The sequence below is a fragment of the Galeopterus variegatus genome, unplaced genomic scaffold (assembly GCF_000696425.1).
Source record: "Galeopterus variegatus unplaced genomic scaffold, G_variegatus-3.0.2 Scaffold3539, whole genome shotgun sequence".
Classification (NCBI taxonomy): domain Eukaryota; kingdom Metazoa; phylum Chordata; class Mammalia; order Dermoptera; family Cynocephalidae; genus Galeopterus; species Galeopterus variegatus.
In genome coordinates, this window is record NW_007729650.1 from 186,722 (window position 1) to 201,936 (window position 15,215).

A 15,215-nucleotide genomic window follows, 5' to 3' on the forward strand; every position below is an offset into this window, starting at 1 on the left:
AAGATGCTATATATTAGTATTAACTGGAGGCTAAAGCACCCACCTGAATCCTGTCAAGAAATAGTAGTAGGCAGTGTGCCAAAGTAGAACACACTCTGAGCTGGCATTTGAAGAGCTGGGTTATTATCTCAGTTAGTTATTATCCTCTCTGAGCATTAGTTTCCTAGCCTGATAATGGGGATATCTGCTATCCCTAATTCTCTGGGGAACTTTGAGGGTCAAAATGAGACAAGGTATCTGAAAATGCATTGTAATCTATAGAACACTATACAATTACTTATTATTATCTCAATAAATATTCATGGAGTACCTGATATAAGAATAACATATTAAGCAATATGAAATCAGAGGAAAGGAAATGGAGCTTGCCCTCAAGAAGAAAGAGACATTGACTAACATATTTTTTTATCTTTTCACTCAGAGCCATGATATTTGACATCTTTTGGTCCTCATTACAGGGGTTCATAGAGAGGCCTGGAAAAATAAAAAGTGTTCTGCTATGGACTGAATGGTGTCTCCCCTCCAACCCCCCAAATTCATATGTTAAAGCCCTAACCTGCAATGTGATGATATTCGGAGACTGGGACTAATTAGGTTTAGATGAGCTTGTGAGGGTAGGCCCCTCGTGATGGGATTAGTGTTTGTATAAGAAGAGACACCAAAGAACAAGTTGCAAACCCCTTTCTCAGCCATGTGAGGGGACTCAGAGAGAAGGCATCCATCTGCAAACCAGGAAGAGAGCTCTCACCAGAACCTGGCCATGCTTGCACTGTTTTCAGACTTCCAAGTCTCCGAAACTGCAAGAAATACATTTCTGTAGTTTAAGCCACCCAGTCAATGGTATTTTGCATGGCAGCCCAAGCTGACTACGTCAGGTTCTACCTTAACTTCTTAATGTTCTCCCCTCTACTTCCATAGTACTAATGGCTAATATTTTAATGAAAGGCTAAATATATGAATTGCTTTATTTAATTCTCACAACAATTCTAGGAGGCAGGTATTACTAATCTTTTTTTACATATGAGGGAATCAAAGCTCAGCAAGTTTAAAGTTATTGGCCCCAAATCTCAGAACCAGTAAACAACCAACCCAGATCTTCTGCGTCCAAGTGTAATGCTTTGAATTTCCATTAACTGAAGCAATTACTTCTAATATCTCTTGGTCATCCAGAAAAATATCATTCCTGTTCATACCTTAAAATTAACAGTTGTGTAATAGCCAAAAGTGGAAACAACCCAAAAGTCCATTAATATATGAATGGACAAACAAGTTGAGGTATATCCGTACAAGGAATACTACTTAGCAACAAAAAAGAAAGAACTATTGATACATGCAACAACATAGATTAATCTCAGAATAATTACGTTGCATGAAAAAAAATATGGGCTGGCCAGTTAGCTCAGTTGGTTAGAGCATGGTGCTGATAATACCAAGGTCAAGGGTTTGAATCCCATACTGGCCAGCAACAACAACAACAACAAAAAGGCAAAAAATAATACATACTGGTTGATCTATTTATATAAAATCTTAGAAAATGTACACTAACATATAGTGACTGAAAGTGGAACAATGGTTGCCCAGGGATGTGAGTATAGGAAGAGAGGATAAGTATTTTGAACGCCAATACTGCATCCCTAAACTGATTTGGGAGACAGGAAGGCAGCTTCTTAGGGGATATGGCTGTATTTTAATTGCTACTGAGAATAAAGCCTTATCTAGGCTATGGAGTTATATTTGTTATGCTTCACTGAGAAACTATAAGTAAGTGGACTCTTCCTATCTCATGCTGGTAAGCAGAGGGACAAATGGAGGTGGTTTACTATTTCCCAGCCAAGTAGTGCTAATCCCTTGTAAAATAAATACTTAATGCTCTTGTGGAGAAACAGAACAAACAAGGATTGGAGTCTCTACCTGTGTTTAGTTAGTATTACTGACCAAATGCTTTAGTTTAGAAAGAAACTAAGTCTTGAAGTGTCTGGAGCTCTAGAACAGTATTTTGTACATAACGAGCATTTAGTAATTTTCTACTGAGTTATGAGAGGAAAGCATACTACTATATAATGATACTAACACTGGGCCCATCCCAATGGATCCAAAGTCATTTGAATTGAGAAGTAAGCCTGAAAGAAAGTGGGGGAGGGTCTGGAAGGGGAGCTACAACACATCGAATTGGAAGGGGAACCCTCTAACATATAGGTTGCCCCAAATGCCTAATGTTTGTTATTTCTTTTATTTTTATAAAACTTCATTTTGATATATTCTGACTGGCATCTTGTTTATCCTTTAAATAGATTTCCCAGGGCCAAGCCCGTGGTGCACTCAGGAGAGTGCGGCGCTGGGAGCGCAGCAGCGCTCCCACCACGGGTTCGGATCCTATATAGCAATGACCGGTGCGCTCACAGTGCTCACTGGCTGAGCACGGTGCGGCTGGTCTCAAACAGGACAAAAAAATAAATAAATAAAAAATAAAAATAATAAATAAATAAATAGATTTCCCAAACATCTGGATGGGAGCTCAAGCCTAGTGAAGTCTGACAAACACATAAGGTATATCATAATACTATGTCTATCTTTGATCCGAGAGTTATTACTGTAAAATATTGTTCGTACGTGTTCTTTTTTTTTTTTTTTAAAGATGACCGGTAAGGGGATCTTAACCCTTGACTTGGTGTTGTCAGCACCACGCTCAGCCAGTGAGCGAACCGGCCATCCCTATATGGGATCCGAACCCGGAGCCTTGGTGTTATCAGCACCGCACTCTCCCGAGTGAGCCACGGGCTGGCCCGATTTGTATGTGTTCTTACATGTAAATCCAAGAAACTCAACATTTTAAACATCTCTTACATTTATGAACAAAGTGCTTGAGTTAAGGATGCCATAGCACTTAATTGCCTTCATTTGGGCTTCCTATAAGCAACTCCCCCCAAAAGACTGGAGTGCAAGTAGCTTATTTGAGAGGGCAGGGAAATGGGGAAGTAAATCAGAGGAAGGAAGGTAGTCAATAAAGGATTACCAAGGCAGCTATTCAGTAAATGTAGGATGGGCACCAGTAGACAAGACAAAATTGCCCAACAGCTTTCAGAACAAAGCTATGACTTTAATTTTATTTTAAAGATGAGGGTATCATTTCTTGCGCATCAAATTTTGTTGAGTGAGATTCACACCCATTCAGTTCACCATCTATATTTGTACTTGTTACTATTGTACTTGTTACCTTTGTGATCCTGGACCACATTTCAGGGACATCTTACTGTGTCTATCAGATTTATAGGAAAATACTTGTGTGTGTTCTTTCTCATTTTTACTTCAGGCATTCCTTACTATTATGATTTTAACACTATGAAATATATCAAACATACAGAAAATAATACAGCTGACACCTATATATTCACCATGCAGATTTTACCATATTTGCTTTGGTTTTTAATAAATAAAAAGTTCTAGATAAATTAAAGCCCTGCTCTTTCATCTCTTTTCCTCTTTCCCTTTTTTTCTCATGATAATTACCATCTTCAAGCTAGAATGTATTCTTTCAATGTTTGTTTTTATAGTTCTACCTTATGTGTATCCATTAATAACGTAGTACTTTTTGTTTTTGTTTTTGATTTTTGGCAGCTGGCTGGTATGAGGATCTGAAATTAACATAGTATATTTTGCTTTTAAACTGTATATAACTGGCATATTTTACATCTTAAAATTTACTTTTTTAAAACATTATATTTTAGAGCTTTATTGTATTACTACATTTAGTGCTGTACAGATTTCTATTGTATGAATAAATCAGAGTGGCTGCATTCATCTAATGGTGGATATCGGTTGTTTCCAATTTTTGGTATTATAAAAAATACTGCAGAAATCAAAACCACATTGAGATATCATCTCACTCCAGCTAGACTGGCTGTTATCAAAAAGACTGAGAATAACAGGTGCTGATGAGGATGTATAGGAAAGGTAACTCTTCTACACTGTTGATGAGACTATCAATTAGGACAGCCTTTATGGAAAATGGTATGGAGGTTTCTCAAACAACTACAGATAGAACTACCACATGATCCAGCAATCCCACTTCTAGATATACACCTGAAGGAATGGAAATCATCATGTCAAAGGGATAACTGCACTCCTGTGTTCCTCACAGCTCTATTTACAATAGCCAAGATATGGAACCAACCTAAATGGACAACCAACCATTGATGGACAACTGGATAAGGAAAATGTGTTATATATACACAATGAAATACTACTCAGCCATAAAAATGAATGAAATTCTGCCATCCACAGCAACATGGATGAGCCTTGGGAAGATTACAAGAGAAATAAGCCAGGCAAAGAAAGAGAAATACCACGTCTTCACTCATAAGTGGGAACTAAGAAACAAGGAAAGAAAGACCATAATAAAACATTGAGGGCCGGCCTGGTGGCGCACTGCTACAGTGCGCCGCTTGGGAGTGCGGCGGCGCTCCCGCCGAGGGTTCGGATCCCACATACAGACTGGTTCCCGTTCACTGACTGAGCGAGGTGCGGACGCAACACCAAGGGTTGCGATCCCGTTGCCGGTCCCGGTCCCGTACGGGTGCGACACTGAGGGTTGCGATCTGTTGCCGGACACGAAAAAAGACAAAAAAAAAAAGAAAACATTGAACTTTCAGAAGGAGAGAAAAGACCCATAGTTACTAGAGGTGGGAAAAGGGGACGGGGGGGAGATAGGGAGTAAATGGATAACGAACACAAAAAGTAATTACAATTTGTAGTGATGAACGTGCTAATATTTATTCGATCATCATGCACTGTACACAAATGCTGATAGTCAACTCTGTACCCTATAAATATGTAAGTATGTATATACATATATATAAAAGCTACATAATTATATTTTTAAAAATTCTGCAGAGAAACTAAAAAAATGCTGCAATGCACATATGCTCAATTTTCTCTATGGTATTGTCTTAGTCTGTTTTATGTTGCTATAATAGAATACCATAGATTGGGTAACTTATAAAGAAAAGAAACTTATTTCTCACAGTTCTGGAGGCAAGGAAGTCCAATATTAAGGTGTCAGCATCTGGCAAGGTCATTCATGAGGGTGGAGTCCTCATGACCTAAACCCCTCCTATCAGTCCCTACCTTTCAACACTATTGCATTGCGGATTAAATTTCCAGTACATGATTCACCTATTCAAACTATACAAGATATTTACAAAGAAATGGCTTGTCTTTTCATGAAGTTTATAATAACTTTTTCAGGATAGAAGTTTTTACTATAGGTCTTTAATGTAGTTGGGATACATGTTTATTTTGATCAGTGGGTTCAAGTATTTTCAGGTGGAGGGGTCCATTATAAAGTTCTCCATTAAAACTTTCTGATAGTGGTTTCAGCATCTATTGGTAATCACTGCCTAGGTCCATTTCATGAGGAGTTGCAAAATCATAATTTTTAAAATTTTATGATTTCTTTTGCAATTGTTAGCTAGAATTATCCTACACAGAAGAATTTTCCCTTTTCAGCTATTTGGTTACTTTGAAATACTGTACAATTTATCTTGAATAGACTTTAATGGTTCTAAATGTTAATGATTCTAATACACCTATGTAGTATGTATGAGAAATTCCAATTACTTTCAGCTTTTAAAATTATTTTCACATTAGTATAAAAAATGCTTTATATTGCTAGTCAAATGCTGCAGCTTTCATCTCCCTCTAAGTAATTTCTGCCATTTATGCAGACTTCCCGAAAACATGTTTATTAGGTCTACTTAAGACGGCACCACTCAAAGGTTAATTGCTACATTCCTTAAAAAGAAGGCTATTACCGTATATTTTTGTGAGCCAAAAAATTCCAAGTACTTAACTGACATTAACAATTAGTCTTCATAAAAAAAACAACAAAAAAACAATTAGTACTGATAGATTTTAAAAACTTAGTTATAATAAATAGTATTCCTGATTAATTTGCATGATGTAGTAACAAATACCATTATAGTTTATAGCTGAGTAACTGAGAACCAGACAGTTGAAGGAAGTGGCCTGAAGGAACTCAGTAATTTAAATATTCAGGCCTATTAAAGACTTACTAATAAAAATATAAGAGAAAACTCCTTCTACAAAGGCATGATATGTCAGTTGTTTTTCTTTTCCTAAACACAATCTACTTATGTAGAGCAAACTTAACTTTCTAATAGTAAAAAAATGACATAATATCAGAACCATAGAAACAAGTAAATACTTGGTAATCAGCTAAAAACTGTTTCCAATACAATGGCCTCTTGAGGTCTTCTTGTGTGTGCATGTGGTTAGAACTGCTGATTTATTGATTAATGTGTAACCTGATGGTTCTGAAAAAGCTATTTAGATATCATTAAGAATAGGAGAAGCACAAAGCTTTTGCTTTATACTACAGGTAGATGCTCTGGTTCCCATGTTGTAATCAGTAGCCAATGATTGTGATTCTTGTGTTCCATGAGAAAAGGACAACTGTACTTGGAACTTTCCCCCTCCCCTTTGAAACTCCCTTATAAAATGCCTTTGCTTAGGGTAGACTTCGGAGCACTTTTCAACTCTGTTGGCTTGTGTTTCCCAGGTCAATCCTCGTGCTTGGCTTTCAAGAAACCTTTGTAAAATTATTTCTGTCTCAAAAGCCTTGATTCCAGTCCACACAGCAGAGGTTCTGCATGCCACATCACTGGGAACAACAATCTTCCTCAGGAGCATGGCAGCCAGACATGTCCCTGGACAAGGGGGACCCTCTACCTCCAATCTTCCCACGGCATTGCCCTCTTGGTATCTAACTAACAAAAAATTCTGATTCACTACATATTTTTTAATTTTTCTGACAAACATCAACATCACAATTGTTTAGAAATTAAAAGGGGATGATCCCAATTTTTAAACAGACATGTAAGATGGGGTCCTTGGCTAGTCCTGGAAGAAACATTTCACATTGTCCACCTCATGAAAGCTGTGTTCCTTACCAGAAAGTATGTTCCTAAACTTGAGGCATATACTCAGCTGAACATGTTAGACTTACCTGATTCATGCTGATGGACTGCAAGGTAATAGTTGAAGGTGAGGTAAAGTTAAAATGAACAGTGGAGGGAAATGATGAGTACCGGTTGCAGCCGGAGACCTACTGCAGTAATGGGAGGCTGTAGTTCATCCCACTAATCTTCCTCTTCAGACTTTCTCCTTAAGAAAAGAAGCCCACAGGGAACACGAAAAATCTGCTTCCAGAACATATGTGAAGAGATGGGTCAGTGCAGAACGAGAGGTGGGCTATGGTAGTCACGAAGGCATCCAGCTTCGGGAGAACCTGCTGCAGGGAGCACAGCTGATTGACAGCTGACACACTTTGGGCTCTTGTGTGTTAATGCCAGGCAATGCTTACCCTGGGCTGCTCCCAGACGATGACTGAACATAGCAGGGTGTAACAGCCAGCCCATTCATGAACAAGTCAGAATTCTTTTAGTTTTTAACTTTGCCTCAGAGACTTCCCATTAGCCTAGGTGAGTTTTTCTCAGAGTTGATCTGCGTCTGGGGCACTTCCCATCCAATCATCCCTCCTCTCTCTCCTGTCACAGGTGTTAGACCTGCATCACTCTCTCTAATTCTGCTCCCTTCCCCTTTATCTTTCATAAGGGTTTCCTCCAATAAATCTCTTGCACATTGAATCCCATCTTTGCATCTGTTTCTTAATGGATTCAAACTGACATATTTACATAACAGCGTAGGCTAAACTACATTAGGCTATACTGTCAACTGTTGATAGCAAATATAAACAATTTCTTGGAAAACTAGATAAATAGAAAGTTAAGATTAGAACATGTACTTTAACTTAAAAAATATTAATGCAAATTATTTAATTATCAACATTATTATTTTAAAATTATTAATATTATTACATTATTAAATCATTAAATGGTTTTAGAATCTTATTCAGCAACCAGAATATCTCCTGGGTCTTTGGTTTTTGAAGGTAAACCTATCGACTATATAAGTGCTATTCTCTAGTTTTGGGATGGTGTGATTATGAACAGCAGAAATTGCCTTCTAAAACTCACTATGAACTTCCTAGTAAAAAGAAATTCAGTTTTCAAATCCCATTTTTCTAAGGACCTGCTTTTCCATGTGCTGTTTGGTAAAGCATAGCAGAAAAGGTATGAACAGAAAGTAAAAAAAGAAATAGGTCATTCACAGTTTGTGGTTTATTAATATTCTTCTTCTTAGCAGTAGCAATACTATAACTTTGTTGAGCTTTCTTTCTAGTGCAATGCAAAGACAAATGAAAACAACAAACTCTAGGCATCCCTAAAGCCAACTGATACTGGACCTAATTCACCTACCTGGTGTCTCAAATATCATTCTACACCACGATGAGAAAGCTCTAAATTCCTTAAGTGTTTGGTTTTGGTAGGGCTAGGGCTCACAGACCCTTCAAACCCATTGTATAGAATGGGTCACAGACCCCTCACATGCCAATTTAGGTCACCAGACCCCTCACATACAGGTCATGAGCTAGGTAATTGGGAAAAGACCCTGAAGGCAGTTGGCAGAGTTGACAGTTTCATTCTAATGCAAGCTCAGTCCTCAGCTTCTTCAGCAGCAGCAGCAGCGGCTTGTAGCTACAGCCTCCAGCAGCAGTAGTGGCCTGCCTGTGGTCCCCCTGAAAGGGTCCCAGGGGTGGGGATCACTGTGGATCAGAGCTGTTGGTCCTTTGTACTTAAGTCCAATAACCCAGGAACACTGGGGTGGAGTCAGACAACCAAGAAACGCCTGGGCGCACATGTGCAATTACATTAGATAATAACCAAGTGTTAGGAAAATATAGGAAAATGGTCAGAGCCCCTCAGATGTTCAAAATCTTGCCGAGCATTTGATGTAAATATGCACGTGTGCCCAGGTGTTCCTTGGTTATTGTCTAATGTAATTGCACATGTGCACCCAGGTGTCCTGTGTTATGGACTTAAGTATGAAGGATGAGTGGCTCTGATCAGGATGCCTGGGGTGAGGGGAGCGTGCGTGCGTGCGTGTGTGTGTGCCATTACTGCTGCTGGAGGCTGTTGCTGCCAGTGCCACCGGCATACCCTGAGAGGTGGCCGCTGATGCCAAGGACTGAGCTTGTGTCATCTGCTAATGGCTCCTGGGACCTTTGCAAGTTACCTAGTGTGGACCCGTGTGTGAGGGGTCTGGTGACTCAGTCTCTACAATGGGTTTGAAGGGTTCAAACCCTAGCCCGGACAATACAAATGGAAACTTAGTATAACTCTTAGTATAACAAATAATAAAAGGTTTTGGCTAACTCAACAACTGGCGTAGTGGTGTAGCTTTGCACCAAGGAACACCTGGGCACACGTGCATATTTACATCCAATGCTCAGCAAGATTCTGAACCCCCCCTCCCTCCAAGTCTGTCATTTACTTTCACTTTCCCTACAGTTTTGAATTCCTAAAAGGAAAAAAAGTCATTTTCATTTGGCTTTAGACAAAATCATGTTTCTCACCAAGAACAGCAAAAGGAAGCTTGCTTTGAGAAAAAAGGAGCCATATCATTATACTTGGGGGTGAGGGGCGCCAGTCCCCTCTGCCCCCCATGCAGTTGAATATCCATGTTTAACTTTTGACTCCCTCAAAACTACTTAACTACTACCTAAGTACACTGCACACTATGCACGTTGCCCACGGTTGCAACTGTGCTTCAGTGGTTAAGTGTTTACTACTTAACAGCCTATTAATAGCCTACTGTCAGGTAGGCTACTGAACTGGTTAGGTATGTCATGAATGCATTTTCCAATATATTTATTGAAAAAAAAAGCCATGTGTGAGTGGACCCGCACACTTCAAACCCATGTTTAAGGGTTTAAAGTAAGGCAAATCATAACTAAAACCAAAATGTTTGTTATTTATTATTTTAGTTATACTAAGTTTCCATTTACATTGTTTGAGCTAGGGCTCAGACCCTTCAAACCCATCGTACAGGCTGGGTCCCCAGACCCCTCACACGCAGGTAATTGGAAAAGATTCCAGGAGCTGTTGGCAGATGGCGCGAGCTCAGTCCTCAGCATCCTCAGTGGCAGTAGCTTACAGGTCCAGCAGTGGCGGTGGCCTTGCGTTGGGTCGCCGGCCCACTGCCGCCTCCAGTAGCGGCAGCAGTGGCTTCCTCGTGCCCCCACCCTGAGGGCATCCCGGAGGTGGGAGGCACTGTGGATCAGAGCCACTCATCCTTATACTTAAGTCCATAACCCAGGACACCTGGGTGCACATGCGCAATTACACTAGATGATAACCAAGGAACACCTGGGCACACATGCATATTTACATCAAATGCTGAACAAGATTATGAACATCTGATGGGCCCTGACCATTTTCATATATTTTCCCAAGAAAGAGTTTGCTGTACTTTTTTTGACTTATTTTTGTCAAAAATAAAATCAAGCTAAAATTTTGTAAAAGTTTATTGTTCATAAAAAACAGTTCATGAGCCGGGAGACTTTCAACCTTAAGTGGTAAGAAGCTTGGCTCACAGCGCAGCTTATAAAGCATACATGAAGTACATTGATCCTTATAGTGATTGACTGTTGGCAAAGACTGTCTCCTTTGGTCAAAACTTCAGTCAGCCTTCTCTCAGTCCCATGCTTGCCTAGGCCTGACCTTGGGCTTCCCTCTCTGTCCTTGCAGGATCCAGTTTGAGCAGGAATCTTGTTACGTCAATTTAGCGAAAATCCTCAACACTTGGTATCCGACCACCCTTGGAATGTTATCTCCCTGGCCTGCCTTCCTCAATAATCCTATCAAGTCAGTTTTTAGCCAGAAACCCCTTATCTTTGACGTTTCCTCTTAGAGATTTTCCATCCACTGACCCCCATCCTACTCCTTGGTTTTAAATCCCCACTTTCCCTTTTTGGAGTTGAGTCCGATCTCTCTCCCCAACTACAAAACCCCGCTGCAGTGGTCACCATGGTTCCCCTTGAATAAAGTCTGTCTTACCATCTTTAACAAGTGACAAGTGTTTGGGTAATTTTTTTCTTTAACACTATTATAAACTTACACTCCTTTTAGGGCATATAGAGCTGTATACACTTGTTTGTCGCTGACTGGTTCTATTTTACTGAATCATGTTGACAGGAAAGAAAAGCTTAAGTTTAGAGCTGGCATTTTTGGGGAATTCAGGATAGCTTAAATTTCTGTTACATGGCTATGGGCAGCTGGCTTAGGAGTATATACAAACTGTGGCCTCCATTTTGACTTTTCTTTAATACTTTTAACTCTCTCACCTTGGAAAATATTCAGCAAAATCAAAACACTTTATGTATATTACATTGTTGACAACATCAAAATAATATTAAATGTTGAAGTATCAAAAATGATACCTTATATTGTAGAAAATAGCTCCCTTTTGCTCAAAGTGATTGTGATTTGTGAGTCCACATTGACAGAGAACTAAATGTTACAAAAATACAAATATTATATCTTAATTATTTTAAATGTATTAAGGGATAAAACAAGGGACTTTCCAGAGATAATGCTGCTTGGGGTTTGTGTGCCTTGTTTGTATTCTATTGAATAATGAATATATGAATAAGTGAATAAATGAATCTGATGAATATAGTTAAGGGCAAATACTTGTGAAGGATACTCATTCATTCAATTAATATTTTCTAAGTTCCAACAATGTGCCAGGCACTGTTCTAGGTTTTAGAACATCTGATGATCATTATAAGGAGAGATAACCCCCAGTTTGGCCTTGTAGACACCTTAGGTCAGCTACTTTTAGAAAGTGACAGCCTACTGATTTTGCCTCTTTTTTTTTTTGGTGGCTGGCCAGTACAGGGGATTTTGCCTCTTGGTGAAGGATTCTTATGTGTATTAAATCCTGGAATATGTTGTTTCTTTTAATTCTCTTTCTGTACTATTGTGCAAATTATGTATAATAAATAACATTTGAGACACCGATCTGCTTAGTGCTTTTTGAAAAGTGATGCCACACATGAAGAAATTCTAGATAGAACAGAGAAAACATGAGAAAATTATCAAGGAAATAAATAAAAAAGATTTCCTAGAACCAAAGGATACAAATCCCCTTATAAAGAACTTATTGGGTGGCCAGCCGATTAAACAAGAAAAAGGCCTACAACATGGCACATCATGTACTGGTGGAAAAAAAAGAGAAGACCCTAAGAACTTTTAGAGAAAAAACAAATAAAAGATCAAGAATCAAAATTGCATTGCACTTGTTGAGACCAACACTGGAAGCTAAAAGACAGTGGTGTGATATCTTCAAAATCCTCAAAGAAAAGTACATCTAATCTAGAGTTCTATACCCTGTCATTCTATTAATTAAACATACCTGGACTAAAACCAAATTCAGACATATGAGATCTCAAACACCTTGCATTCTTTCTTGGGAGGCTACTACCAAAAAGAAAGAATACAAAAAACAAAGAGAAGCAAGAACAAAGAAGACAAAGCCCAGGTACCAGGAGATCCGTAGAAGAGAGGGGAAAGGAATTTCTAAATTGATAATGAAGGCAAGTTCATGGATGACAGCTCTATGTAGAGGAGGCCAACAGAACAAATGGTAGAGATTGAACAAAAAGACAGGGGTTTCCAAAAGGAACAAAAATTGAAAATAACAGCTTTTCTGATGAGTTTGGACATTTTAAGAGAAAATATGTTCATTCACAATAAGTATTTATTGAATACCCACTTTGAGCCACTTCCATGGAGCCACTTCCATGGAGCTTTCATTCTAGCAAAGATAATAATAAATGAGTAAATTGTATAATTTATTGTATAATTGTATAATTTATTAAAAGGTGACCAATGCTATGAAAAAAAGAAAAAGAAAATTAAAATTGACCTAGGTGAGGAGGTGGGTAGAACGTATATTACAGTTTTAAATAAGATGGTCCGATTAGAACTCAACGTGGGGGCTGGCTGGTTGCTCAGTTGGTTCAAGCACAGCCTTGTAACACCAAGGTCAAGGGTTCGGATCCCCGTACCAGCCAGCCACCCCAAAATAAATAAATAAATAAATAAATAAATAAATAAAAAAGAACTCAACGTGAAGTGACATTTTAGCCCAGACCTGAGGGAAATTAGGGAATTAGTCATGTGGACATGTGGCAAAAGAACTTCCAGGCAGCAAGAACTGTCAGTGGAGGTGGAGAAGTGTGAGAAGTAGAGATGCAGAAGCAGTAGGAAACGGGGTAAGAGACGTACAGGGTGAGGGATATGACAGATCCTGTAGGGCCTTATGGATTACTGTAATAATTCATTCTTCCTTTGGGGAAAATTGAGAGTCGCCATTGTAGGAGTGAAATGATTGTCTTGACATTTTCTGTTACTATTTTTTTTTTTTTTTTTGGTGGCTGGCCAGTACAGAGATCCAAACCTGTGACCCCAGTGTTATAAATGTTGTTACTATTTTTTTTGGTAGCTGGCTGGCACAAGGATGGAACTCTGGACCTTGGTGTTGTTATCAGCACCTTGCTCTAACAATAATTGGCTTACATTTTAAAAGGATCACTTCTTTCATTTGAGAACAGTCTATAGGCAGATAAGGGTAGAAACAGGGAGATACTAAGGAGGCAATTGGATTAACTAATGAGGGAGCAATTATCCCAATAATTCAAGCAAGAGATGTTGGTAGCACAGACTACAGTGCTACATCTGTTAAGGGTTGAAGGAAGAATTAGTGATAGACACAGAGAAAACTAAGCAAAGTAATGAGCTAATTATTAACTGTAAGAAAACCAGAAAATGATATAAGGAAAGGTGATTATAGCAATCCACTTGAGTCAGTTGTGAATAATATTTACATAGTCATAATCATGTAAACATAAAATGTTAATTTAACAAAATATTATCATATGGTTATATTGGGAGGGTGTGTGGTGAAAATATGGCTAATTGACCTAACACAAAGTTGCTATACATCACTTAAAAAAATTCAACATAACAGAAAAATGTACAAAGAATATAAACAGACAGTTAAAAGAAAAAGAAAGACAAATAGGTTTTAAACATATAAACCTCAACTTCATTCAAAATAAAACTTTTTTTAAAAAAGGAAAATTAAAACTACAGTGAGATGTCACATTTCACCTAATCAGATTGGCAAAATAAACAGAAGTCTGATAACATACCATGTTGGGGAGGATAACGGGTAAACAGACATACTCATACATCGCTTTTTGTTTTTGTTTCTCATACATTGCTTGTAGAGTATAAATTGGTATGGCAATTTGGTAAAATTTATCAAAATTACAAAATGTAGATAGTCGGTTTCCAGAAAGGTCTTGTTGCCCCAGCTGCTGGAAATTGTCAGAAGACAATTTTCAAGTCTTAGCCTCTCCAAGTTTTTCTCAGTCGCAAAGAGCTGCCTCGCCCAAGGACATGCTTTTCTGGGGCAGCCTACATCCAGTGACTGATATAAAGGCCTTGCAATTTCACCCAATGCAGGAAAACTGATGAGTCATTTCATCTCCACAGCTTTCCTGTGGGGTTAGCTCAGGCTGCATCCTGGGTCAACTTCTCCCTGTGCCTAACTAATTCTGCTTCCTCCTTCTTTCCACAGATGTTGGACCCAAGGGCACTCCCTAATAAACATCCTGAACTCTGAATTTCTGTCCCAAATCCTGCTTCTGAGAGAAACCAGTCTGTGAAACTTTTGACCCCACAACTCCGTTTCTAGGAGCTTATTCCGTAGACTCGCACACAGGCAAAACGATGTATATTCAAGGTTATTCATTGCAGATTATTTGCAAGAGCAAAAATTGGAAACAACTTTAATGTCTGATTACATAAACCAGGAGACTGATTAAAAAAAGGCATAGTATACAGTGGAATACCATGTAGCAATACAAAAAAACTGAGGAAGTGTTTTATACAGTGATATGAAAAGATCTTCAAAGTATTCAGTGAGTGAGTGTGTGTGTGTATGTGTATTTGTATATGAATGAAGAATGCAAAAAATTAATGTCACTGGTTGCCTGTGAGTAGATTTGGGTGTCTCAGAAACAAAGGTGGAAGGGAGACTTTTCTTAGTATACTTCTTTGTACTTTTTGAATTTAAACCATGTGAATGTGTTACACAATGAGCAGAAAAATTTTTTACTAGGGCCGAGCCCGTGGCGCGCTCGGGAGAGTGCAGCACTGGGAGCGCAGCGGTGCTCCTGCCGCAGGTTCGGATCCTATATAGGGATGACCGGTGCGCTCACAGTG

The 15,215-nt window shown here is 38.8% G+C and overlaps 1 non-coding gene across 1 annotated transcript; it reads left to right on the forward strand.

Annotated features, from left to right (window-relative positions):
• The first annotated feature begins 1,388 nt into the window (after window positions 1-1,388).
• TRNAI-GAU lies at window positions 1,389-1,462 on the forward strand. Its single transcript has one exon. It is a non-coding gene; the product is annotated as a tRNA-Ile (tRNA).
• The last annotated feature ends 13,753 nt before the right edge of the window (window positions 1,463-15,215 follow it).